We start from the raw sequence: 27,984 nt of genomic DNA, 5'->3' as shown, positions 1-27,984 counted from the left end.
TTGAATTTCCGCAAAGCCACACGAGGGTTATCTGAGCTATATAAGAGTGATTTGCCAAAACACCATGTCATTAAATTCGAACAAAACTTTAAAAAAAGGTGTTACTTTTGTTTTTTAATCGTTAAAAATAAACACTTAGTCAGTACTCTACAATGATTTATTTTCAAAAAGAGAGAAATCTACCTTGGTTTGAATTTTCATATTGAATACCAGAAGTTGCACCTCTGTACAAAAAAAAGCAGGAGTCATCTGACACGCCACTTGTTTGGTTTGTTTGTTTTGAATTTCGCGCAAAACTACACGAGGGCTATCTTCACTAGCTATCTCCAATTTAGCAGTGTAAGAGTAGAGGGAAGACAGCTAGTCATCACCACCCACCGCCAAATCTTTGGCTACTCTTTTACCAACGAATGGTGGGATTGACTGAAACATTATAACGCCCCCACGGCTAAAAGAGCGTGCATGTTTGGCGTGACAGAGATTCAAACTCGCGACTCTCGGATTACGAGTCGTGTGCCTTGACCACCTGGCCATGCCGGGCCCACGCTCCACTTGCAATAACTATTATAAAATGACAGAGCATGAAGTTGATGTAATAAACGTCATAAACATTTTATTAAGAACTTTGTTTATACATTGAGCCAATGATCTATAGCTTTGTTTATTCACAAAATCAAGAGAATAAATACACTTTAAAGTTCAGTGACTTACCTCGTTTGGGTTCATTTTCAGATGACTTGAATTATGCCATGTACGGTGTTCTATAATTAGAAGTACCTAAATTCTTAGCTAAAAATCAAACAAGTAGAAGGAAATATTCCTTGGAGTGGAAGCATGTTCCAGTACAAACGTAGATTGTTCTTGAGCAATACGAAACTAATAGTGCAGTATTTCATATTATTTTGAATTTGCATGACATTCGGTATTACAGACATTCTCTTAACTTATTAGGTAAGAAACTATTGTGAGCGAGATAAGTCCCTGGCTTGGCTCTACAAGCCTAAGCAGAAGCCAAGTCAAAGAACACATATATAATTCAGGAATTCTGATTTTCGTTTGTGATCTCTGAACAATAAAATTGAAAAATTCAGAGAAAAACATGAGAATCGATCAATACTTCGATTCTCCAGTTGTACCTGGGTTAAACTGTTTCAGAAAATATACTGCCTAGAGACTGATCAAAATAGATAGAGAGCAGATATTTTATTCACTGAAAATAGAAGTTCTGGGCATTTTTCTGAATGAAAATGAAATTTATAAACTCAAAATATAACTTCAACACTGAAATCCTGCTGATAAAGTGTGGAAAAAAGAGATGCCAGAAAAGGTTATTCGTTATTGAACTTTTAACGTTAATAACCACTAAATCGATGTTGTACGACTTACATTTGTACATCATTTCATAATATTTTTATTGTATTTTAACAAATAAAGCATAACTGATGCTTTTTACTGTTGCTTTAGGTATGAACTTGTCTCTGGATCATCCTTTCGCGTCTTTCGTAATTAGGGCACGCCTGATGCTGTTTACTGTTACTTTTGGTTTGACATTATCTTTGGAACACCTTTGTTATACTTTTTGTTGAATATTATTTGCTGCAGTATCAGTTGTTCTTCTTTTTGAGAGTATCATTATTTGTTTACTTTGAATTTCGCGCAAAGCTACACGAGGGCTATCTGCACTAGCCGTCCGTAATTTAGTAGTGTGAGAGTAGAGGGAAGGCAGCTAGTTCATCACCATCCACCGCCAAATCTTGGGCTACTCTTTTACCAACGAATAGTGGGATTGACTTCCACATTATAACGCCCCCACGGCTTAAAGGGCGAGCATGTTTGGTGCGACGGGGATTCGAACCCGCGATTCTCAGACTACGAGTCGAACGCCTTAACCTACCTGGCCATGCCGGGCCTGGGTATCGTTATGTGAAGCTAAACAAAAATATATCGTATATAATCCTATAATCTATGTTTAGAAATGATTTAGGATAAGACCACTAAAATATGGTTATATAAAATAAATTACAATAAAGTGAAATCAATTTACTCAAAAATGGAACTTTTAAATGCATCTTAATTTCAACTATTTACTGAATATTTAATTTGAACTACTGTAACCTTTGTACTGTACAACAAAATTGGTAACTTGTTGTTATTTACTATTCTGTAATATTTTTCTGCGATTTCGTGTTCGTTTTAAGAGAAAAATGACATTGGGCTACATACTGTGTTTACCATGAGGAATAGAACTCCTGATTTTGGGATTACTGTTTCCCGCCAGAAACCTTTTTCAATGCAGTGTTTAATGTGAGCCTCTCTGTGTTAACCCCTCTCTTCACGGTGGTAAGAAGTGTGTACATAAAGACATTGTAAAGTTTTAACATCAGTAGTATATGTATATATTTAAACTTCAAGAAATTCTTTATTTGTTTATTTGTTACAATTTCATTCATGTAATTTTGAGATTATTTGTTAAAAAGTGCTTATTTAATATAAAAAATGAACCTTACCAAAAATGCAGAACTGCTTTGAAATTAGACTTGCATAAAAATATTAAAATTTAGGTTTGTAACACATTTTTTATTGTCAAAATTGATGCAAACACACGAATCGAAGCATAAAAATAATTCAGAAAAACGCATGAGTTTTAAGTTTAGAACATGTAAATAATTAAAATTATGAAATTATTATTAGAACAAAGATTATACACCTGCCGCTGATTTCTTCTAAATCATCGTGATTCCTTAGGAACCTGGCTTGACTGAGTCAGTTTAAATATTTGAGATCCGAACGAGTGCAAAACACTCAGTTCCAGACTAGTGGCTCGAACTAATGACCTATGGTGTTTTAGTGTGTGATGTTTTACTCACAACATATAACATATGAAGCTGTTTAGGTTTGAAATATCCATTTGAGATGTAATTACCGCAAAATGTTTGAGTAAAAAGACTCTCGAATCAGTAAAAGATAAACATATTATCTGATATCACATCAATTCACCCAATGAAAACAAAACTGTTGAAAGTATGTATCTAGTTACTTATAAGGAACTTCATAGGGAGGTGAATAACAGCTCTGACAGTCGGTTGAGCTGTTGCCACTATCACTCTAATCAGTATGGCTGGAACTGATTACTTATAGAAAATTAAGAACAATCTGCTGATTGTAAGATTAATGGTACTGAAAAAAACGCAAATCTTATTTTCTTGGCTATTAAACAGAGTTTCACATACGATATTTCTACAAGCAGTGAAGGAACTCTGTAGCTTCTTGTGAATGTATGATATATTGATATACTGCAGCAAGAGAACAAATATTGATTCTGGCTGATAAGATTTATAGCTGAAGACTCTTAGTTTAACTGAATTCTGCCAGTAATAACTTATGCTGTGATACCTGATTGCTCCTAGGATGCAAGTAACGTAAAAGTAAATTGCGTGGAGACCAGAGACAGTACGTTATAGGCGACTAGAGTGTGTGATGGTGGTATATGTATATAGCAAGATACGTTTAGAAGTAAATATATATGTGCGTGGTTTTACGTATATGTAGGAACATTACTTAACCCATTCATGATCGTTCTGTAATACGAATGGATAAACTACTCAAAGATTACAACATTTAAGTAATACACAAACAGGGACAAAATATTTGTTCTGGATGCTGATACCTTGGAACTTGAGATTAACTGTAGTTGCTGTCCTATAGCATATTATTTGAAGATACGGTGCATCTGTTATTTTCATTAGTATAGTACTGTGCGAAGTCAAAATTAGACTTCAAGCTACTTTAAAAGAACAATGACATGTAAATAACAGGAGAAACAGCAATATTTCATTAATTTTCATATTTAGTGCAACAGAAATTTAGTGGAAGTGTTCATTTCAGCAAACAGTTCATATTTTGTGTGTCCCTTTTTACTTTAATAACTGCAGACATTTAGGCAAGATATTTAATCAAAGTGTCCCTTAGGATTTTACTCCAAATGTCTCTAATACACTCCCATAAAGTTTATTTGGAAGTAGCTTTTGATTTGTGAAGTTTTTTATCTGTTAAATCCCAGATACCCTCAATTGGATTGAGATTGGGACTTTTTAGGGAACATTTCATTATTTGAATGACTCCAGCAGCTTTGTTCTTAGCTAAGTAATTTCTAATTTCTGCATAGGTTGGATGAGTGATTTTTGTCATTATCTTCTTGGTAGTACAATTCTGTACCAAAAAGATGCAAACCACTGAACATACCATGATGGATCAATAGCTGATGGTACTTGTGCTGGTTCATTATTTCATATATTTTGCAAATAACTCCTGCTACCTCAGCAGAAAAAAAAACAAAACTACCATCACACTGTCTCCCCAGTACTTCATGATAGGTGCTATGCATTGAAGTAAATATCTTTTACCTTTTTTCTACTGGACGTACAACTAATCTTTGAACCAAATATTTCAAACTTGGACTCATTCATACACAATACCGTTTTGTAATCATCAACAGATTAATTTTTGTACTTTTTATTTAATGTTAGTACCTTGACAATATTTGGAGATCGAAGTAAATGTTTTATTTTAAATACTATTCGACCAAATATTCAATTGTCAATGAGTATTCTTGATAGTTTAGATCTGAACACTTTTCTGTCATTTGGTACATGGTCGTTTATCTCGTGTTTGAGATCAATCACAGTCTACCATTCATTCCAAAAGCTGAATAAACCAAAATACTTAACATCAGTATCATTGAGTTCAGGTATTTTGCCTCTTCCTTTTCTTCTTTCAAATTTACCTATTTTGGTCTCACGATCCAGGTTGTACTTGACTGTGTTTGGGAAGCATTTTAAGACTGCAGCAATTCGTTGGAGAGTCCAACCAGCATCAAGTAAAGCTTTTGTACGAAGTCTATACTCTACTGACAATTCTCTACACTTTTTGGTCTTGGCATGACAATAGAACTTTATATATAGTGTTAACTACTGTCTTTATCAAGATTTATTTGTGACATGCTATTAAATGTTTCTTTTAGCACATGCTAGTACCATTATTTTAGCTTCTTTCTAGCAGAACCCTTATGACATACCCTTGGTACAAGTATGTGGGAATTCTAAAAAATGATAAGTATTCTCACTCTGACTCATTCGGTTGTCAACAGGGATCAGTGAAGCACTACCACAGTGCTGTAATTTGAATTCTGCAATGACATGGAAGAATTAGGTCCATTTTAGTTTTAGATGGCAGTATGTGGCTACACAGAATATTGCCAACTACACAGAGGGTTGAGTGCGTTATACTAAAAGGATTTTGAACATACAAATTAGCAAGATGCCTAACAAGTATAGCTGATATTAATTCGCAATGTAACAGTATATATATCTCAACTAGTTGCTTGCATTGTTTGGCGTATCTTACGGAAATGTTACTTTTGAGAGGAGTATGTAGAAGCCCAGAAATATGTGTTAGAATCTGAGAATTTCCAAGACAGGAATACCTTTGTACTTAATGACATTGAGAAACGAAGGAATACATACGACATCGGAGTATTGATATTACCCAGAAAGAAATATGTGATAAGTCTCAACCCATATGAAAATTAAAACGCAGCACCTTGTAACAGGTCAGAATCCACAAACACGAATATCAGTGATATAAACTGTTCACATGTCCCAGACCAATGGTTCTCGAATAGTAGGCTAAGATACACGCAGTTATTGGCTGCTGCTGGCCAGGACATATGTCATTGCTCTAAATTAAAGAGTCATCAACTGTATATGTGAGCTTTTACTATCGTGCCAAATAACTAAGTGGGTCTTGTGGTACAAAAAAGTTGAGAATCTCTGCTATAAGCAACAGTATACAACGTAATCAAGAAGTATTCCAGACGGAAACGTGACCAGAACTGTATTAGTTTGTCAAGATAAATCTTCCAGCCATATCTCCCGTTCAATCATCTAATACTCTCTGCTACTCAAGAAAAAACAGAGGTTTATTCTATTCCATGGAAACACGTCACAGTCAAGTCGCCAGACGTCGTGCCTATTGGTTTCTCTGCAAATATTCTGATGAAATTGTCATTCTTGTATATTAAATGGACTAAGAAAAGTTTGTGGTGAGGATGGTATGCTTTGAATGTGGCCATCTTATAACAGACTTTTGCAACGAAAACTGTGCTGCAGGGCTACTATCAATATGTACGATCACCAGATAGAAAAGGAGACACATGGACTGTAATAATGCAATAAGATTAAATAGTTTTAATATAGTGTACTCAGTTTCTTTACATTCCAGAGGAAAACTACAAGATGTCAAGCAGTGGCCGTTTGTCAAATCAATGATGATTGCAATCACTGTCGTTTAGATTGTATTGGTTCTCAGCTCATTCCTTGCTTAAGACGAGATCATTTTGTAGCAATTACACATTTCCTATTTCAAAATGATATTGAAAACATTTACAACTGATACAAGTACATGATGTAATTGTTGTAGATAGATGGTTTAAAGTTGCATCGGATCTCCTTTACGAACTGAATTTTCACACAGTTGCTAATCTCTTGTTGCAAAAACAGTGTGGAATCAATGTCCAACACAGTAATATAATATTTAAAGACTTGTCACAGACTTGTGTTAGGCTACAGGAGCAACAATTGGCCGCATAAAACAGTGAAAACCACCAACCCGCAGATTTCTTTTACAGGGAATAATATAAGAATTATCAGTGCAACTGCTATTCTTTTGTTTTCATACAGCTGTTACACAATACATGCCCGAACTGGTAAAGCAAAACCAATACGCTCCAACAGTTCGAAAATATTACACACAAAATATTTTGATGCAGAAAGGATTGCAGCAAGGGGGTACTGTGGGGGGTTTAGTGCATCACTTGAATTAATCATATTTTGGATGGAGGATCCTAGGCTACAGCCCAATTGGCTCATACCTTAAGACAGTACTAAATATGTTCATCATTATTGAAACTTATGTGGCATATGACTAGAATAAGTTTTGTGTAAGATTACACAGAACATTTTCGCAGAATAGCACAAGTTGAAACTTCAAAGATTCAAGAACAACAATACATATCTATCTATCCATTTCTTTATCTACATCGAGGAAGAACGAAATCATGTTCCATGAAATTTCAAACACTAAAAAAATAATGACATACGACTACGACAGTTATGTCTGATTAAAACCTACAATATATGGCATCTTCTATAGTGGGGCTGTCAGTTTTTGCTTGTTTTTAGTCTTCATTTTTAACACAATTGTTATAAATAATGGAACAATTTGGGGTAATGGAAACGCTTAAACTTAAAAGTGGAACAAATATGTATATTTGTGCTGTAGTAAATATTAAATACATATCAACTGCTAAAAGGGAAAATAAAAATATAAAGTTCATATCCAGAGTCTGTATCGTGGCAAGTTTAAATCAGTTGTTACGATATCAATCTCAGATTGTATGAAGCCAAACCGGTTGTTCCATTAAACAATTCCGGACTCTAGATACAGTGATTATTATCAATACATGACATTCAATGGACGCTGAACATAAAATTATTAACAGGCTTGGTCTGAAATAGTCTTTTGTTACTCTAATAAAAACAAAAGAAAAATAACGTAAAGGTTAACGCCCAATGCATTAAATAACAACAAGGCTACGTTTAGTTAGTTTTTTATTAGCTATATACGACTCCACTTTGTTTTAAGTAGTTCATCTACAAGTTAGTTTCCGAATGAAGTAGAACATAAAACATAATCATCGATCTTGAGGCAAATGCGAAACGTTTACGACATTCACCACACGTCACTGGAACATTATATACGAACTTTACAAAGAGACGAAATTCTACGTTTTTTAGAAGCTATTAAAACTATAACACAATATAAATATGTTTTTCACCTTGAATTTTAGACTCATAGGATGAACACATTTCCAAAGACGTCAAGGACAACTGGTAAAGCGCTTTTGTCTTTAACCTTCTTGCTGCAATTATTTTACTATTAAAAGAAAAAGAATGAAAATCAGAATTTTTTCTAGTCCGATTCAACTTCTAATTGTTTAATTTCCGTACAAATGAACTGAATTAATTTCCTTTACACGGACTAGCGATCTTATTAATAGAACCTCATAATTCTTTTCAACCAAAAATAATCAAAATAATGTTTTTTTAGGTGATGGATAACGCTCAGTCAGGCATTATGTCAAATATCTGTCGTTAAAAGTGTACGAAGCTACGACAACTGTCTTCTTTAATCGCTTCCCTTAACAACAAATAATCCTAATTTATTGCATAATTTTTGTCATATTAAACAGTTTAAATTTATCACACTAAATGACGGTTTCGGAAATTACTTCTTTTTTTCTTTCTTTTTTTTTAATCTTCCGGAGAAAATCTTTATGCTCTTGTTCACCAAATCATCTGAGATTATCTTGATCTGTTTGTTTGTTTGCTTGTTTTTGAATTTCGCACAAAGCTACTCGAGGGTTATCTGTGCTAACCGTCCCTAATTTAGCAGTGTAAGACTAGAGGGAAGGCAGCTAGTCATCACCACCCACCGCCAACTCTTGGGCTACTCTTTTACCAACGAATAGTGGGATTGACCGTCACATTATAACGCCCCCACGGCTGAAAGGGCGAGCATGTTTGGCGCGAAGGGGATGCGAACCCGCAACCCTCAGATTACGAGTCACACGCCTTAACACGCTTGGCTATGCCGGGCCGCGTTACTAACTTAACAATGATATTTGTAAAATTAACGTTTTTACTATTAATATACAGTGATAAAAAAATTATTAATATTCAGCAATCTGGCGAATGTTTCATCAAACGGAAAACTATTTAATAACAGTTTTGTTAGCTTCAATGAATTAAACAATAATAAATAAACAAGTGTGGTAATCTAAAAAATTTGTAACACTGAGGTTCATAATGTTTATTTAATATCTTGGTGTGTTAATGAAAGAATCTTTTCACTTTTGAGAAAATCCTTTTGTTATACAAAAAAAACAACAACTTGTAACTACGTTTATAATAACACGGGACAATTAATGACATCTACTTATTTCACCCCTGAGGCCATCTGTTAATATATCTTAATTTAAATACTCAAAGTTAATATAATAATAGTACTGCAGTTAATTTCTTGAGTAAAACTATATATGGTTTGTATTTTGTAGACTAGCAATTGTAACATTTTCAGAGAACTTAAATTATGAAGAACTGAAATGTGTCTTAAAAAAACTCAAAATGTATGTATTTGTTTTGTTCTTTATCTTAATTTGACCCACAAAATAATGCCAAAGATAAAACGTAAGCTCTGTGACCTTCAAATAAAGGCCAGGTTCCCTGTGACATATTTTTCTCAGTTAACATAATGTAATTTATGTATTCAATATTATCTTTATGAATCAAGAAAAAATCAAAGACGTCTATTAATGTATTATATCGATTAATACAATAAAATAACAACAAGTGAATATATATTAAAATGTCTCTCCTGAATTGTTTATTTCTTTGTTTAAAATCAAAGCTGCACAAAGGGTTATCTGCATCGTGCGTACTACAAGGATAAAACCCCAAATAAATCATGAAGCTTACCACTGAACCATCTAATGCATGCTTTTAAAAAGTATAACTTAGAAAAAATCATCTAACGATCTACAGTGAAGATCGTTATAAAAGAAAAACAACCATACTATAAAATCAATAAGAATACAGAATGTTTAATTATTTATTCTAAAGTTATTTTAGAGCCTCACCACGTCGTTACAGTACGAGCTGACACGTTCGGTCACGTTCTATCTGACTACCGAATATATTATCAATAGTGAAAGGCTCCATCATTAGGTTGTTATATTCAAAGTACACCACTCCTCCTTGCAAGCTTTTCATTCAGTGTACGAGCGCTCAAGTCAACAGTGTGATTTCACAGATCTTCATAGGCATTGCATCTGGTGGTTTAACTAGTATGTTTTTGAATGGACTACTATTATACTTGTTTCATTTTCCAACTGTTTAAGGTATGCAATGGCTGAATAGTATGTAGAACTCGAAGCCTTAATTTGGTGAACCCATACCTTTTTTCATTTTCGTTTCCAGACAGAGATTCTTCTTAACTGTGTTGTTTACAAGTGTTTGGAACAAGTGGATGGCTTTTGTTATTGACGTTTGTATTCATGGAGTCTCACATGTTACAAAACACTGCACTTTTTTACCACAGCTAGAGTATGATGTGTTGTTGGCCTTTCTCTAATGGTCCTCGTATTCCAAACTAATGCATATTCCTTTATTTTCCAATACCAATAACAAGAGCTACCCATGTCTAGGAATTTGTAAATCCTCAATCTCAAAATCTGTTTATGATCTGAGAGTATGAATATTCCATGTCGAAAAGGACTCTAAATCACCATTTCTAAAAGAAAAAAAAGAGATAAATTTTAGGTGGTATCTCGTTATCTACAAAACGCCTAGAAAGATCAAAATCTAAAATGTAGTTTGGGTACATGCTGTTCGGCTATAATTTTATACATTACCAGTAACAAAGTTAACAAATACATCACCTTCATCAAAGAAAAAACATTTTACTGAATATACCATAAAGCTGGCAAAGAATACAAAGTTATGAGCTTAAAAACTTTACTTACTTCTATCTGCATTAAGATGTACATAGGCTCTACATAACTCTTCAGTGTTTGATTTACTGAATAAGTACTACCTTTTAAGTTAAAGAACACCATTATTTAAAAAAAAATGTTATTGAACTTCAAATGCCAGCAAGAATCTTTATGTTTGTAGTTTGCACTAAGTGATTAGCACAATTTAATATAATTATTGAAATAGTTATGAATTTCACCACTCCTTAACTAGTATGGAAAATTTTTCAGCCAGGAATAATCATGTAACCCATTCTGCTACTTAACTGCAGTTTCCAATTAATATGATTTTTCTTTTCTTTTTTTCCGAGTGTCGAAAGGTTGTAAACATCTGTTAATCCTTTTACTCAGACAAAGTTTGCTTACCACGCGTAACACTTTGGACCGGTATCTTTACCCACTCCCGGGAGAGAAGAGCGAGCTTGTTTCAAGGAATGATACAAATACTTTTCCAAACTGGTATGAGTTAAGAGTCCTTTTCCCTATATATGCTATTTGGAATAGTGTGTGACATGTCCAACCTTGGATTTCAAAATACCACACTTTAACATTTTTGTCTGAATTTGGAAGTAAACCAGAATTTATTTTTTTCTTTATATTGTTTTTATTCGTTCTTGTCCCTGCAGGCGTAAGATAGAGTTTCTCTTCGTCTATGCCCTGTATGAACGTTTATTTCTCCATCGCAACAGCCAGTACAGTTAATCTTTCAATCAGAAGCCGAACAGTTTGGTAACATACCTACATATTCTTTTACTGTCGTGAAAGACAATAAAAAGGCCATCTTCTCTTCCACTAGAAGTTCTAACTCAAAATAATATCATAATCACTAAGTGTTGCTTTGTACAACTCTCGAGGCCCAGCATGGCCAGGTGGGTTGAGACGTTCGATTCATAATTTAAGGGTCACGTGTTCGAATCCCCGTAGTACCAAACATGCTCGCCCTTTCAGCCGTGGGGGCGTTATAATGTTACGGTGAATCCCACTATTCGTTTGTAAAAGAGTAGCTCAAGAGTTGTCGGTGGGTGGTGATGACAAGCTGCCTTCCCTCTAGTATTACACTGTTAAATTAGGAACGGCTAGCGCAGATAGCTCTCGTGTAGCTTTGCGCGAAATTCAAAAACAAGCAAACGAACAATACAACTCACGACGGTCAGGTTCGCTTTTGCAGAAATGACTTATCTTGTAGATGCGTGACTAGAGACATTATAATTTTAAACAACCTTGGGTTTTTAACACTGTAGACACTTTGCATGATGGAATTTCTCTGTACTTTTGTTCTTCTATAAGTCGATAATTTATGATACCTTGCCATTTTTAGGCATTCAAAACTAGAACTTAATATTTGTACTGCACGTATAAATAGCGCGCCAAATAAACTGTCATTTCTTATATTGCAGCCCAGCTGAAGAATTCTAATAATGAAAGAAAGATTTTTCTGACAGTGGGGTGTAGGAGACTAGAATGGATCTGAAATGCTATTTTTAAACACTTCTTACACTGTTAAATTAGGGACGACTAGCGCAGATAGCCCTCATGTAGCTTTGCGCGAAATTAAAAAACAAATAAACAATTAGTATAACAAAATATTATTTCCACTTTATCTTATTTTCAGTTCGTAATAAAATTACTATTTTCGTTTTGTGCTCTGTGTTACTTCATATATTATGTTTGATTTTTTTTAATGCCATTACGCTTACAAACATCGTTCCGATTTTGCCTCATCTATCCAAACGATACTCGTACAATGTTTTCAGAGTCCCTGATAAAGAAATGTGTGTATTTCGAAAAAATGAAATCAGTAAATAAAAATGTTTTCGCCCTGTCCACCGTCCTTGTTTTCTCATGATATAGTATGTACTTCTGTAAACAATATTTGTACCCTTTTCATTCTTCCCCTTTCAAGTAATTATTTAAATGGGTATGTTTTATACTTCATTAAACACAAAGACAACGAGCCCACTTTATTTAATCAAAGTTTTCCACAATTTTAAATCAACTAATAAATTAATAAAACATAACATATTTTCCTTTTATTGTTTGTTCGTTTGTTTGTTTTGAATTTCGCGCAAAGCTATTCGAGGGCTATCTGCGCTAGCCGTCCCTAATTTAACAGTGTAAGACTAGAGGGAAGGCAGCTAGTCATCACCACCCACCGCCAAATCTTGGGCTACTCTTTTACAAATGAATAGTGGGATTGACCGTCACTAGTAACACCCCCACGGTTGAAAGGGCGAGCATGTTTGGTACGACCAGGATTCGAACCCGCGACCCTCGGATTACAAATCGAACGCCTTAACACGCTTGGTCATGCCGGGCCCTTTTCCCTTTATCTCAGAACAACAGTTATACAGTTTCACATGGCTTGCTACTCTGTTCCACACGTTAACTATGTAAAATATTAAGAACATCCTTTCCTGTAAAAAGCTTTACTTTGTGAGTTGCTTCCATTTAAAAGTTCTGGATAAACAACAGTGACTACAATGTAAGTCTCTTAGGTTGATGCAACTAGTACTATTTTCAAACGCAAAGTCTATCGGTTAGCGTACTCGGCTGAGGACAGAAAAGTCCAAAGTTTGCGTAATACATCTCCTGAATACGCTCCGTGTTTCGAGCTGTATTTATTCCAAAGGTGGTGGTTATTGAGCTCTAAACTGGGCAAAAAAGCCCTTTGTCTGCGGGTATTACCAAGTGGCTACACTAAACCCCTGGACTGTTCACGTTAAAAATTCCAGTTTCAATTTCAAGCAAATGTAGCTGTTCTTTTATGTAATATCATATCCGTTATTTAAGTGAGAAAATGTTTGGAATATAACTTTGATGAATAATCGTAATCATAGGTTATTGTAATTAGTTTATACATTATTAAAGTTTAGAAAATAGTTAGTGTCTTATAGTGATAGCACAACAAAGCTCTCGAAAGATACGGAAGGCAAAATTATCATGATAAATATATTTTAATTCTAATTTTGAAATAAAAATATAATGGTTTGTTTGTAGTTAAGTATAAAGCTACACAGTGGGCTATCTGTGTTTTGCCCACCGCGAATATCGAAACAAGATTTCTAGCTTTGTAAGTCCAGGGACATATCGGTGTGCCACGAAATATAATGATGGGTTGCATTAAAAAATAAACTGGTGGCAAATACTCTCGATTATAATACCAATGTTAACAGTTTCTGTTTACAACTCGTCAGTATATCTACAAATGTAATCAAAAAATAATTTTTGAAACTTGTTCCTACGGATTAATAAAGACACAAATACTGCATTTTTCTTGTATATTTTCACCGTAAAATATAATAAAATTATTCAAAAGCATCGATTTTTTGTTTCCGTTAAGGATACAGATAAGCGTCTGTGTGTCAGATTATTAAAATAGAAAACATAATAATGTCACATATCTTCAAAAATACCAGTTATTGCGCCTGAGTAGTATTTTTCGAAAATTATGAAACGGATTTAGTTTGTTTTAAATTTCGCGAAAAGATAGCTGTCCCTAATTTAGTGGTAAAAGACTAGAAGGGAAGCAACAAGTCATCATCACCCACCACCAACTCCTTTACTAACGAGTAGTGGGATTGATCATGACATTACAACCCACAAGACAAACCTGTTCGGTAGGACGGGTATTCGACCCTACGACCTTTACAGGGCCCTGCGAAATAGCTGCACAATCGATGATAATTTGTTATCCTTTATAAAGAGACAAATACGGTTTATATTGCCAATAACTAAATAGCTGACAGGCCCTAGAATTGTGTTTACAGGGTAGTCAGTGGCAAATGTCATATTTTAAACTAAACCCAAGAACAGATACTCAACATTTTAAAATTTAAATAAATTAGAAATATAGGTTGGGAAGATGGAGTAGTTTATAATGTAAGCAAAGCACAATGATACCATCCCTTACAAAGCACAATGATACCGTCCCCTACAAAGCACAATGATACCATCCCCTACAATTTATAATGTAAGCAAAGCACAATGATACCATCCCCTACAAAACACAATGATACCATCCCCTACAATTTATAATGTAAGCAAAGCACAATGATACCATCCCCTACAATTTATAATGTAAGCAAAGCACAATGATACCATTCCCTACAATTTATAATGTAAGCAAAGCACAATGATACCATCCCCTACAATTTATTTTGGCAAGTACAATGAATTTTTATATGTATAACATTTCTTATCCTGTAAATAATGTTCATACATGACAAGCAGATCAATGGAAATTATTAACAGTTGTTTGCCATTTTGTAAATCTTTAATCCTTTAAACTGTAAACTAAACTTTTCATGTCGTTAAGCAAATTTACAAACAAATTCGTACTTTTGAAACTACTGAATTTAAAAAAAATATATATCTCAAAATTATATGTGTATCTATCTATTATAATTTGTCTTAGACAAGCTCCGTTTGTGCCATACACGTTAAGCCTAGCTTAGACAACAAATGTTCTAGAAACCTATAGTACACACTCGTAAAAATGTTATCACAAAACTTCTTAAAACTTGTGGCATCTATTCTAATAGGACGTTCCTTTTTATTTTATCATTTGCCACGTGTTAAATCATTCTTTCCTCATTTAGATGGTTTAATAACAAATTGAAAAGCATTTGGTCAACTTTGGAGTCAGTAACCTTTAACATTTATCTAGAAGTATTATAACAATGGATTGGGCGACATTTCTACTGTGGCTTGTCTTTAATAGGTATAATTCATTGAAAATAAACAACGACAGCACAAGCCAAATTCTGTCAGTTTTTGTGTTTAAATTATATATTTTTTTTTAAATAATGACTTTAAATATAATGGACTTTAAATGCTATATAAAATATTGGCCAGTTTACTGCAATACTTTCTTTTATAATGTAATAATTAGTAGAACACGCACCTCAACATTACTGTGTCATTTTCTTTATCGATAAACTAGATTACATATTCTATGTCCTTGCAGTTCTTTAAGCATAAACTGATGTTTGAAAAATCTTTTAACAAAATTCCGAATTACCTCCTTTTACTGATAAATTTAAATCTAAAATTGGGCCTGTTGTTTTATGTAAACATTATTATTTTGTCATCATACACTGTGATAAAATGTTCAATGATATAATGAATGTTGTGTTTTTAATGTTATTGTTTTTTTCTCAAGATTGGGATGGTACGGATGCCTGTATTAAAGGAATACAAAAGTCATCTGGATTTTCTTCTCTGTATGTCATCACAAGTTAAGTATGAAGAATTACTTGGCATAGTCGTTATATCTCCGTTTCTGGGCCCGGTATAGCCAGGTGATTAGGGCACTCGACTCGTAATCTGAGAGTCGCGGTTTCGAATCCCAGTCGCACCAAACATCCTACTCCTTTCAGCCGTGGGGGCGTTATAATGTTACGGTCAGTCCCATTATTCATTGGTAAGAGAGTAGCCTAAGAGTTGGTGGTGGGTGGTGATGACTAGCTGCCTTCTCTCTGGTCTTACACTGTTAAATTAGGGACGGCTAGCGCAGATAGCCCTAGTGTAGCTTTGCGCGAAATTCAAAACAAACCAAACCAAATCTCCATTCCATATATACCGATTTACAGCTTTCAAGAATGTCCCAAGGCCGAAAACCGACAAATATACAAAAACTGCGCTTACCTAGTTCTAGAGGTAACAATATTTCTATCGTTGTTTTATAGAGAAAAACATCTTTGAGTACCTATTTTATTGATTTTATACGCAACATTTCTAAAGCTTTATAATGCACTCAATAACCTAGAAACCCACATTTTCTAGGTGGAGCACTTTCTTATAAAGAAAGTAAACAAATAAGTATAAGGCGTTTGTTTGTTTTTGAATTTCGCACAAAGCTACTCTAGGGCTATCTGTGCTAGCCGTCCCTAATTTAGCAGTGTAAGACTAGAGGGAAGGCAGCTAGTCATCACCACCCACCGCCAACTCTTGAGCTACTCTTTTACCAACGAATAGTGGGATTGACCGTCACATTATAACGCCCCCACGGCTGAAAGGGCGAGTATGTTTGGCGCGACGGGTATGCGAACCCGCGACCCTCAGATTATGAGTCTCACGCCTTGACACACTTGGCCATGCCGGGCCCTAATAAGCATAAGGAATAAAATGTGTCGTTAAATAAAATGGCTAAGTATGGCTGGGTAATGAACTAAACAAAGAACCAAATAAGACAGGGATGGACGAGGTCGCATCGCTTGATCGACTGACAATTAAATGATAATCGGAAAACTTAATGATTTTAGAGGAGGTATTAAAACTTTTAAAACCTTGCAATATGCTTAAAATACAGTTCCATGCAAAAGTGTGAAGACAAAGTCAAAATGCCTCCCAGTGGCACAGCGTTATGTCTGCGGACCCACACCGCTAAAAACCGGGTTTCGATACCCGCAGCGGGCAAAGCACAGATAGCCCATTTTGTAGCTTTTTGCTTAATTCTAGAGAAACAAAGCCAACAATTAGATTTCAGGCTACTTTCAAAGAACGATGGAAGGTAAATCACAGGCGAAACGTCAAACTTTGTTAATCTTTATATTTAGTACAACAGAGATTCAGTGGAAGTGCTTGGGTTACGCAAAGAGTTAATATGTTATGTTTCCCCTTTTGCTTTAATACCTGCAGACGGTCTTTCAGACAATGTTGCAACATATTTAATTAAAGTGTCCTTTAGGATTTTACTCCAAATGTCTTTAATACATTCTCATAAAGTTTCTTTGGAAATAACTCTTTATTTGTCAAATATTTGATCTATCGAGTCCCAAATATGCTCGATTGGATTGAAATCGAGGCTCTTTGTAGATCATTGCATCATTTGAATGATTCTTTCTTAACTAAGTATTTTTTCTTAGGTTGGTTGAGTTACTTCGTCACTTTCTTAGGTGTCTGATTATCCTGAATTCCGATCATATAGCAGATTAAGCTGTCTCGACTTTACATGAAGAATAAAATCTCTTCGTTACTGGTTTCCTCACTGGCAAAACAAATAGAAACAGAATTTCCAGTCATAAAATGTTACTCTATTGTAAAATAGTCATAAATGTTGTAGTTTAAAGTTAACTAAAGGAAAGGTGTAACGATGAAAGCTGAGACTCTATTCAAACACCAAACTTTCGATGCACAGACGAAGTAAATTTTGCTTAGGTTGGATGAGTGTTTGGGGTCATTATCTTCTTGGTAGTATAATTCTTTACCACTGAGTGTATATACCATGATGGGTCAATATCTGATGGTACTTGCGTTGGTCCATTATTCCAGCTATTTTACAAACATCTGTTGTCTCAACAGAAAACACTTCCAAACCATCACACTGTCTCAAACATACTTTATGGTGGGTGCTATGCATTGAGGTACGTTTCTTTCACTTTTCTTCCGCCGGACATACAACTTATGCTTTGAACCAAATATTTCAAACTTAGACTCATCCAACAATAACACTCTTTTCCAATCATCAACAGTTTGGTTTTGTACTTTTTAGCAAATGCTGACCTTTTATTAATATTTGGAGTCAAAGTGAAGGTTTTGTTTTAAATACTATTCGACTAAATGTTATCGAGTCTTTTTAATACTGTAGATCTGGACACTTTTCTGTCATTTGGTACATGGTCGTTAAAATCATGCTTGAGATTAGTGACAGTCTTTATTCTGTCCTGAGAGCTGCAAAACGAAGATACTTAACATCAGTATCACTAAGTTTAGGTGTCCTGTTTCTTACTTTCCTATTTTCAAATTTACCTGTGTCAGTATCATGATCTAGGGTGTACTTATCAGTGTTGTGGAGCATTTAAAAGCTGCATTAATTTGTATCACGTAAAATTTTCATACGAAGTATCTTCTCTACTGACAATTCTATATGCTTTGACGGACCGTGACATGACAACCAAGCTTAATTCCTAGTGTTAAACACTGTTTTTATCAACGCTTATTTCTGGAGTGCTATTAATTTGATTTCTTCTTCATAAACTTGTACCACATGCTAGCTTCTTTCTATATAGTGAAAACGCTGCACTAATTACCTAGACAGTTATTTCTGACTCTAAATTTGATCAGTATGTTTGTTTAAGTAGAACCCATATGATATACCCTTGATACGAGTATATGGAAATTCTAAAAGATGATAAGTTTTCTCACCCTGGTTCATTCAGTTGTCAACAGGGATTAGTGGGGCATTACCATAGCGTTAAAATTTACATTCTGAAATGGCATGGAAGAATTAGTCCTATAAAATGAAAAGAATGACAAAATATGCTGTTGTTCTAACACTTTTATGGAGTAAAATAAACTAGTAATATATTAGGCCTATCCAGGTTTTCCATACCGGAAGGCGGGAAGGGCAGAAGCTTTTAATTGAGGGCACTGAATTAAAAAGCTGAAATTGACCTGAATTTTTAATAAAATGGTCAGTAAGACAAATCAAATGTAACAGTATTTATTTTTTCATTAAATAGTATAAAATGTGATTATTGTATTTAAAAACTGAAAAATAATATGTAATCATTATGCCTAGATTTTTCACGAGGAGGGGCCCCTTGACTTTGCCTCTGATATAAGTCATTTCATGGAGTAAAGTACAGGTTTGAATTCACGTGGTCTGTTTCCTAACCATTTGCGTTTATGATAGTAATTAAAATAAACTATTTCCTCTTTAATGACGACAGTTATGACCAGCTAAATGGAATCCCCGCTGGATCCAGGGATAGCCAATAGTTTTATATGCTATCATGTAATAAAGTAATTTAAACTGGGAAAGTATTAGACCTAGTTATATATATACAAGTTTTTATATGCTTATGTTTATATAATGTTATATATGGAACCTATCTGTTGTAACTATTGTTTTATGTTATAATAAACAAGTAGTGTCTATACCTCCTGCTTTGTAACTTTTTTATAGGTGTCTTGTTATCCTGGATTCCGATCACATATCAGATTAAACTGTTTCGACTTCACATGAAGAACAAAATCACCATATCAATGGCTTCCTCACTGGCAAAACAAATAGAACGGTAATTTCCAATGGTCAAATTTTACTCTATTATAGAATAGTCATAAATGTAGTATTTTGAAGTTAACTAAATTAAAGGTATAATGATGAAAACTCAGATTCTATTAAAACACCAAACTTTCGATAGACAAAGTGAAGAAGCTAATAAATAATGCAGGGAACTTATTCAACATATTTTGTCTGCTATGTGATTATTATTCAACATAGTTTAGTCTGCTATGTGATTATTAGTTAACATACTTTAGTCTGCTGTGTGATTATTAGTCAACATAGTTTAGTCTGCTGTGTGATTATTAGTCAACATAGTTTAGTCTGCTATGTGATTATTAGTCAACATAGTTTAGTCTGCTATGTGATTATTAGTCAACATAGTTTAGTCTGCTATGTGATTATTATTCAACATAGTTTAGTCTGCTATGTGATTATTAGTCAACATAGTTTAGTCTGCTATGTGATTATTAGTCAACATAGTTTAGTCTGCTATGTGATTATTAGTCAACATAGTTTAGTCTGCTATGTGATTATTAGTCAACATAGTTTAGTCTGCTATGTAATTATTAGTCAACATAGTTTAGTCTGCTATGTGATTATTAGTCAACATAGTTTAGTCTGCTATGTGATTATTACTCAACATAGTTTAGTCTGCTATGTGATTATTATTCAACATAGTTTAGTCTGCTATGTGATTATTAGTCAACATAGTTTAGTCTGCTATGTGATTATTAGTCAACATAGTTTAGTCTGCTATGTGATTATTAGTCATCATAATTTAGTCTGCTATGTAATTATTAGTCAACATAGTTTAGTCTGCTATGTGATTATTAGTCAACATAGTTTCGTCTGCTATGTGATTATTACTCAATATAGTTTAGTCTGTTATGTGATTATTACTCAACATAGTTTAGTCTGCTATGTGATTATTAGTCAACATAGTTTAGTCTGCTATGTGATTATTAGTCAACATAGTTTAGTCTGCTATGTAATTATTAGTCAACATAGTTTAGTCTGCTATGTAATTATTAGTCAACATAGTTTAGTCTGCTATGTAATTATTAGTCAACATAGTTTAGTCTGCTATGTGATTATTGTTTGTTTGTTTTCAATTTCGCACAAATCTACTCGAGGGCTATCTGTGCTAGCCGTCCCTAATTTAGCAGTGTAAGACTAGAGGGAAGGCAGCTAGTAATCACCACCCACCACCAACTCTTGGGCTACTCTTTTACCAACGAATAGTGGGATTGACCGTCATATTATAACGCCCCCACGGCTGAAAGGGCGAGCATGTTTAGTGCGACCGGGATTTGAACCCGCGACCCTCGGATTACGAGTCGAATGCCTTAACACACTTGGACTATGTGATTATTAGTCAACATAGTTTAGTCTGCTATGTGATTATTAGCCGGTAAAGTGATGTCCTCTTCCATCCTCATCTCGTTTGGTTCTTTTTTCTTTTTTTTTCAAGTTCAGTAGCTAACCCTTTTTTTCATTTACTTGTATTATAATAAACCCTTATTTCTATTAAAAATGGCCAACCTTGCCCAAATAAAAATGTGTTTGCTGATGTTTTGTTGTTTGGAAGTAGTAATTTTGTTGTACACTCTCAAGGAGTATACGCTAACTTGGAAGATGATTACTTATGAATATATTTGATATACGTAAAGAAATTTTAGAAAGTTTCTTGAATTTTGATATTGTTTCATACATGTTAATTAAATCTCATGAGCCCCTCCACGTGCAGTCATACTACTTAACAATGTGACCCTAACTTCCAGGGCCCCTAGTGGATTATTTTACGTACATGCGCAATTGATTTGAGCTTGATTACGTAAATAAAGTCCTGAGCAGAGCAAACGTGGTTGTGCCACCCGAGAGCCGCAGCAAGTAATGGCTGAACGCTCGCTTCGTGCTCGTCCTATTGCTATCCGCTGAACTTCTGGGATACCTGCTTTTGCAATCAAGGTAGGTGGTCATTAGTCAGTATGCCGGTTTGTGATGCTTGACTAGCATTGTATTTTCTGATAAGACAGTTTGGAGCAGTGACTGTTGGTAACAGTTGGAACTGATGCTAATCCGGATAGATGAGGGCGATGAAAGTGCTGCAGCGTGGCGGTCAGAGCGTGCACCATTTGCCGCGTGGATACAACTAGTTTATATAACACCCAAATTCAAGTTAAAAGGAATTAATAAACTGGGCAGTTTATTTCGACTCCCTGAAATTTGAGTATTGTTCTTTATTTAATGTTTACTGTATTTATTTCAAGTCAACATATTTAAAAGAGGTAAAGAAAGACGTTTTAACATTTTAGAGGAAGGAAACTTCCAGAACCAGAACCAATATGCTGGTGACCTTGTTAGAAAATCAGGTTTTTAGTGGTACTGTAATAGTTTGACCTACGTGGCAGGGCTTATAAGTTGTAATTCTAGGACCAACTCCTAACACATAAAGATGTTTCTGTTCGGAGAATGATATTGTTTCATTCTGAACACCACGAGTGCTGGTTTTCAAGTGATGACATTTCTTGGTTTGGATGTTTTTCCTTATTTATTAAAATAAATATATGGATGTTGCAGTGTCGACTTTACTCCTTTTAATTTTAATGAGAATTCACCTTTATACAGGTCGTCACCAAAACAGTTTGCTATATTTGATTAGCTATGTAAGCTACAGCATTATTCCAAAACATAATTTCCATGTTTCCCACTTCTTCCCAGGAACTGAGGTTAAAGTCAGAAGGTTTATAACGATAAAGACTGTGTTTCGATACCCGTAATTGGAAAAACACGAATAGTCAGTTGTGCAGCATTGTGCTTAATTAACAAGAAACAGTTTTATTTATTTATTTCAGGTTAAGCAAACCTACAAAATGGACTATCTTTGCTCTGCCTGCCACGGGTATCAAAATTCTGTTTTAGCGTTGTAAGTACGCAGACATACTATTATGCCACTGAGGAGTTAACATGCTTCCCCATAAAAATATAATCGATGAGTATTATTTCCATGTGTTAAAGTATCAACGACTGGTATTTTTAAAGGCGCTTTTCTCTATATATATACATATCAATAACAACTAAGATTCCAATCAAATTTAACTTGAGGAAATTTATCCTTGGTTACTTTATTATAATATGATTATTATTAAAGATGTACTTATCATTCGCTGTACTTTGTTTTACCAGGAAAAGGAATCTCTTGGAGAATTACTTAGTAGAATTGTCAAGCTATGTTTTTCACGTGATTACATATATAACTCATTTCAGGAGAAATATCGGTTGCATTCAGAAAAGCATGACAATTTATATCCAAGTTTATTTTAGGGATTACTGGCTGGCTGCTAGCAACATCCATACTAGTTTATTTATTTGTTATTTTTTTGCTAATGTTAATTCAGAGGTGTCTTACTACCTTATCGGCCCGGTAGGGCCAGGTGATTAAGGCACTCGACTCGTAATTGGAGGGTCGCGAGTTTGAATACCCGTCACCCCAAACATGCTCGCCCTTTCAGCCATGGGGGGCGTTATAAAGTTACGGTCAATTCCACTGTTCGTTTGTAAAAGAGTAGCCCAAGAGTTGGCGGTGAGTGGTGATGGCTAGCTGCCTTCCCTCTAGTCTTACGCTACTAAATTAGGGACGGCTAGCGCAGATAGCCTTCGTGTAGCTTTGTTCGAAATTCAAAACAAACCAAACAACTGTATCATTCATCTTGGGAGATAAGTTATTGTAGTGTTACATAAAATAATTGATCAAATTCATTCTCAGCGTGATTCAATGTGTTTCTTTTACTCCATTCTTCTAATCCACACGTTTACTTTATATTTGTCTCTGTTTTCTTCTGATAGTTTATTTAATGTACATCTCTAAACCTCAGAGTACTGTGTTAAGTGGGTCCAGCGTGGTCTAGTGTAGTAAGGCTTTGATTTTCCAAAATATTCGCTCCGCACAGGTTGAGCGGTGGATGCGTTATAAAAGTAATGACAGATTCCACTATTTGCACAACAGGTAACTGTGGTTGTGCTGTTTAAAAGTATCCTTCCCTCTAGTATGCCTGTTCTATCGGTTTATAAACCAGGAACGGGTGGCTCAAATAGCTATATGTGCACGAATGTTTGAAACTAATTGCACTTTATTAAACCGTCAACTGTGATAAAGTAAACCAATGCCAAAACAATAATTTGTGTGATTTTAAATATCGTGTGTGTATGTATGTGTGAAGTGTAAGTCATAATTATGTTAATACGTATTTCTATCTAATAACATCGGCTATAAAACTCTAAGAATCATTAAATCTATTGACGTAATCTTCATCAGCTATAACTGTTGACATAATCTTCATCAGCTATAATTGTTGACATAATCATCATCAGCTATAGCACTGTTGACATAATATTCATCAGCTATAGCACTGTTGAGATAATATTCATCAGTTATAACACTGTTGACATAATCCTCAGTTATGCGAAGGGCGAATTCATTTACTTTTAACCCTAACACTGATTTTACAGAAATTCCAATGGTTTAACATCAACTTTGATCAAGAGAAAATTATTCATACCAGTTTCCGTATGTAAATTGTGCGTAAGTTTAATGTTCGATATTTGGCTTGATGAAATGTTGTTTTGATGTTTACGTAAACAATTCCCAAAGAAAGTCCTTTTTTCCTCTGGGTCATTCGTTACCAGCTGTAAGTGTTTATTCTTAATCTGTAAGAGTGGATGTCGACATCTTCATGACATCTCGGACGTACAATGCACTTAGTAGAAACACCATTAAATGTTCTTCATCTATTTCTTATGACTTTTGTTGGTTGAGGTCCGATCATTCATATCTAAGTCTGTCAATCGTCGAATGCTCTAAGACAATGAAAATGGTTACAGTAGACAAAAGTATCTAATTTTTACTTTCCTTGCTGCTTCACAGTTTTCTTGCCCTATCTTAATTAGGTTGTAATGTTTTATGATAATCTCTGTTTCTGATCGCATTAGCCTCATAAGAAGCAATATCATGGTTCTGTCCACAGCTTTCAACCCATACACTTACAACTGAATTTAGCGTAAACATCACTTTTGTGCATTCTCGTAATACTTATATATATAAAAACAGAGAGAGAGAGAGACTGGTTTAGCACTGAAAGCAAGTATTCTTGTATATAAATTACTTTGCAAAAGGTTACGGACTAGCACCACCATTTTGATACAAGCGGAAGGAAGAACTAATTTTGAAATGAAGATTTCTCTGACAAGAGGTGAACCGAGGAGCACAAATGTTGTATTTTTTTTAAGTCTTTGAATCTAAATAATCGCTAGAATTAAAATATGTCTTTATTGGTTTTGACCATTTGATGAATTTTGTGCCATAAGGACATGGTCATTTCTATACAATCGACTCTCGAATTTAGAGTTAAAAATAAGTTTTAACGGGGTTTTATTATGAAAAAAACACACTTCACTCTGTGGATTTTATTTTTCTCAGGCTTTTACCTTAATAGCCCTATGCAATATATATCATATGGAAAAAGGGTGATGTTTGTTTAAAATACAGTTTAACAGAAAATTAAGATAGTATTACTTTGTTTGAATTGGGCTTGTATATGTATAGTTGTTAGCCCTGGGATAGGTTCACTTAAACAGGCTGGCATGAAACTTTCACAACTCGACATGAACAATGTGCATAAATACAATTGTAAAAATAATGATGACTAACTAGTATTCCAAAGCTTGACTTCATTTGTCTCTTGCCAGAGGTGACGCTCGGTTCTTAAAAAGATTCGGGTCTCGGACCGATAGGTGCAGGGTTTTTTGTTGTTTCCGTTTGATATCGATCATGGTTTTCTTTTCTGATTTTTCAAGAAACCAAGTGGGGATTCGGGGCATGGTCCCCATGTCCAGTACCTACCTAGTAACACCCTGTCTTTTGCATGTTTTTTTTTAACCTCACAGTTAAATGAAAAATTGTTTTAGCTCTTTCTGTTTGATAGTTTCAGAAAGTTTCTAAATGATATAAAAGTATCACAACTTCTATGATAATTCTCCACACAATTTTATTTTCTGCAAGACAGTTTCTCAATAAAAGCTTCCTAGTTGCGCAGTTATAGGAGCGTATTTTTTAAGATATACAGAAGTTGACATTTAATGATGAAGTAATTGAAATATTGGTTGATGATTTCACAGTTTATATGAAATTAGGTCTGCTGTTAACAATGGTCACGTTAATCCCGCGAGCTTCTTATGTGCAAAGAACGGTATTAATATACTGCAGAGGGCAGGATTAACCCTCTCAATACCAGTAAGGAAAAAAAAAACTACTACTTTGGGACACATGTCATGTGATAGCAAAGAGGCCCTATTCTCACAAATGTAGCAGCAAACATGGAGGAGAGCATTTGTATTCACATGTGCTGTCATCGAGTAACCACATTTGGATCCCGGACCCACACTTCCCATTGGAAATTTCTGACACCTTTATGATACACGTGTGTCGTTTGTAATGAGACTCGGAGAAGTTAATTTTTAAAGGAGCGAGTTGCTGTAAGACAAACTAAACATGTAACAACAATAAAAAATAAAAATAATTAAAAATATATGGTTTTAGTTTCGGAACAGTGCACGAGATAACTGACTGGCTGGTACGTGGAATTATACACGGAGCTTTTTCCATGTTAAAATATTTTTACTTGCGAGCTTTAATCGGGGAAGACTCCGGTAAAAGGTGGGGAAAGACTCCTGTGAAAGGTCACAAGTAAAATTGTTTTTAACGTAAAGAAAATTTAGTGTATAAGTTTACATATTAATTTACCAATGTTATGATTCTTAAACAACAATTACTCGCTGAAATACGTAACATACAGTTGGATTAACAGAAGGAAGACGTTGTTATGCTCAAACCGAACAAGTTGAACAGGAAGACGATAGTTACTATGAAATATAACGGATCTCTTTCTCATAGACCAGCGGTTCTGTATTTGCGGTTTGTGGGCTCCTTTTAAGTGGTTCGTGGAAAGGTCGGAAAGGAAGCAATAGTGTATAGATCCTACTGTAATCAGCCGATGTTAAAAACGTATTCTGGTGGTTTGCGAACAAAAACGTTTCAAAATCATTGTTGAAGACCGTAGAACAAAACAAACAGCGATAGTACATACAACGAAAGTAAGTTTAGTGTATCCACATGGTGTAACGAACAGGCTAGAGCGACGACCTAACATCTAGTTCAGAATTAACACACGAAGTGACAAAGGGCTGGAGCAGATGTTACGAGGTAGTGTTTCTCAACGTAAACTGTGCATCAGCTTCCCTTAGGGTTAGACACCTAGCTAACATCACGTTAAGCAACTGGTATGTACGGATATAGTACAGTTATTTAACCGTACACTCTCATCACATTGTAGATCACCAGTTAGTTTTTTCCCTAGTTTGAAGAAAAAATTGAATGTAATAAAGATGTTTAGGTTGAATACAACAAGCCCAAATAACGGGCACTTTTTGTTCATATACTCTTTAGTTCATGCAGAATGAATTTTTAATATGAAGCTCTGTCAATAATAATATCAGTTCATCCGGTTTAGAAAAATCTGTCTTACGATTTACCAGGCGAGACAGAAGCAGACGGTTCTTGTGCGTTTGTAACGAACTTGTGCACGTGCCTCCCTGGAAATGTTAGGATTGGTTTCCGTAGCTTAACCAATGATAACCTTATCATGCTGGGCGACACCAAGAGTTCGGCTATCCAACCTAACCTTTGTGTGTGTGTGTGTGTGTGTGTTTCATTTAAAATTCTGGATTATGCTGTTGCTGTGGTAAAATTGATTAAAAACTAATAACAAAAATAAAGCCCTAGATAGACAATGCACTGTGCTATGCAATCTACTTACGTAGCTGTTTTAAAATATGTTACGCCATTAATATGGAAACTACATGATTAGTTATTATACTGCATATTTTTGACTCGCGTTTTTACAGACGTGAGAACCACTTTTGAAAGACTTGTGAATTTAGAGAAAGTTGGATGTAAAACAAACCTTTCATGTGTGTAAGCATATTTAAAGAGTGATAGTCCAGGTGTCTCCAGTCGAAAACTGTTATTGCTTAACCTAAACTTAACCCTTCTCTTCCTTTCGAAGTGGGCCCAGCATGGCCAGGTAGTTAAGGCATTCGACTTGTAATCAGAGGATCGCGGGTTCGAATCTCCGTCACGCCAAACATGCTCGCCCTTTCAGCCGTGGGGTCGTTATAGTGTGACGGTCAATCCCACTATTCGTTGGTAAAAGAATAGCCCAAGAGTTGGCGGTGGGTGGTCATGACTAGCTGCCTTCCCTCTAGTCTTACA

General features: G+C 34.8%; 1 protein-coding gene across 4 annotated transcripts in view; it reads left to right on the top strand.

The window, feature by feature from the left end:
* The window catches only part of LOC143232478 (muscleblind-like protein 1), a 167,844-nt gene that overhangs the window by 13,373 nt on the left and 126,487 nt on the right, over positions 1–27,984 (top strand). The window contains exons 2-3 of one of the 4 annotated variants that reach the window (XM_076468009.1): positions 15,810–15,889; positions 19,557–19,668. The gene's annotated coding sequence lies outside the window, so the exon portion shown is untranslated. Of the gene's footprint in view, positions 1–15,809; positions 15,890–19,556; positions 19,669–21,484; positions 21,627–27,984 lie in introns of those variants that run through there. The other 3 variants (XM_076468006.1, XM_076468008.1, XM_076468005.1) reach the window with 3 other exon arrangements.

The sequence above is a fragment of the Tachypleus tridentatus genome, chromosome 11 (genome assembly GCF_004210375.1).
Source record: "Tachypleus tridentatus isolate NWPU-2018 chromosome 11, ASM421037v1, whole genome shotgun sequence".
Taxonomy (NCBI): Eukaryota; Metazoa; Arthropoda; class Merostomata; order Xiphosura; family Limulidae; genus Tachypleus; species Tachypleus tridentatus.
This window is presented reverse-complemented; position numbering and strand designations above follow the sequence as displayed.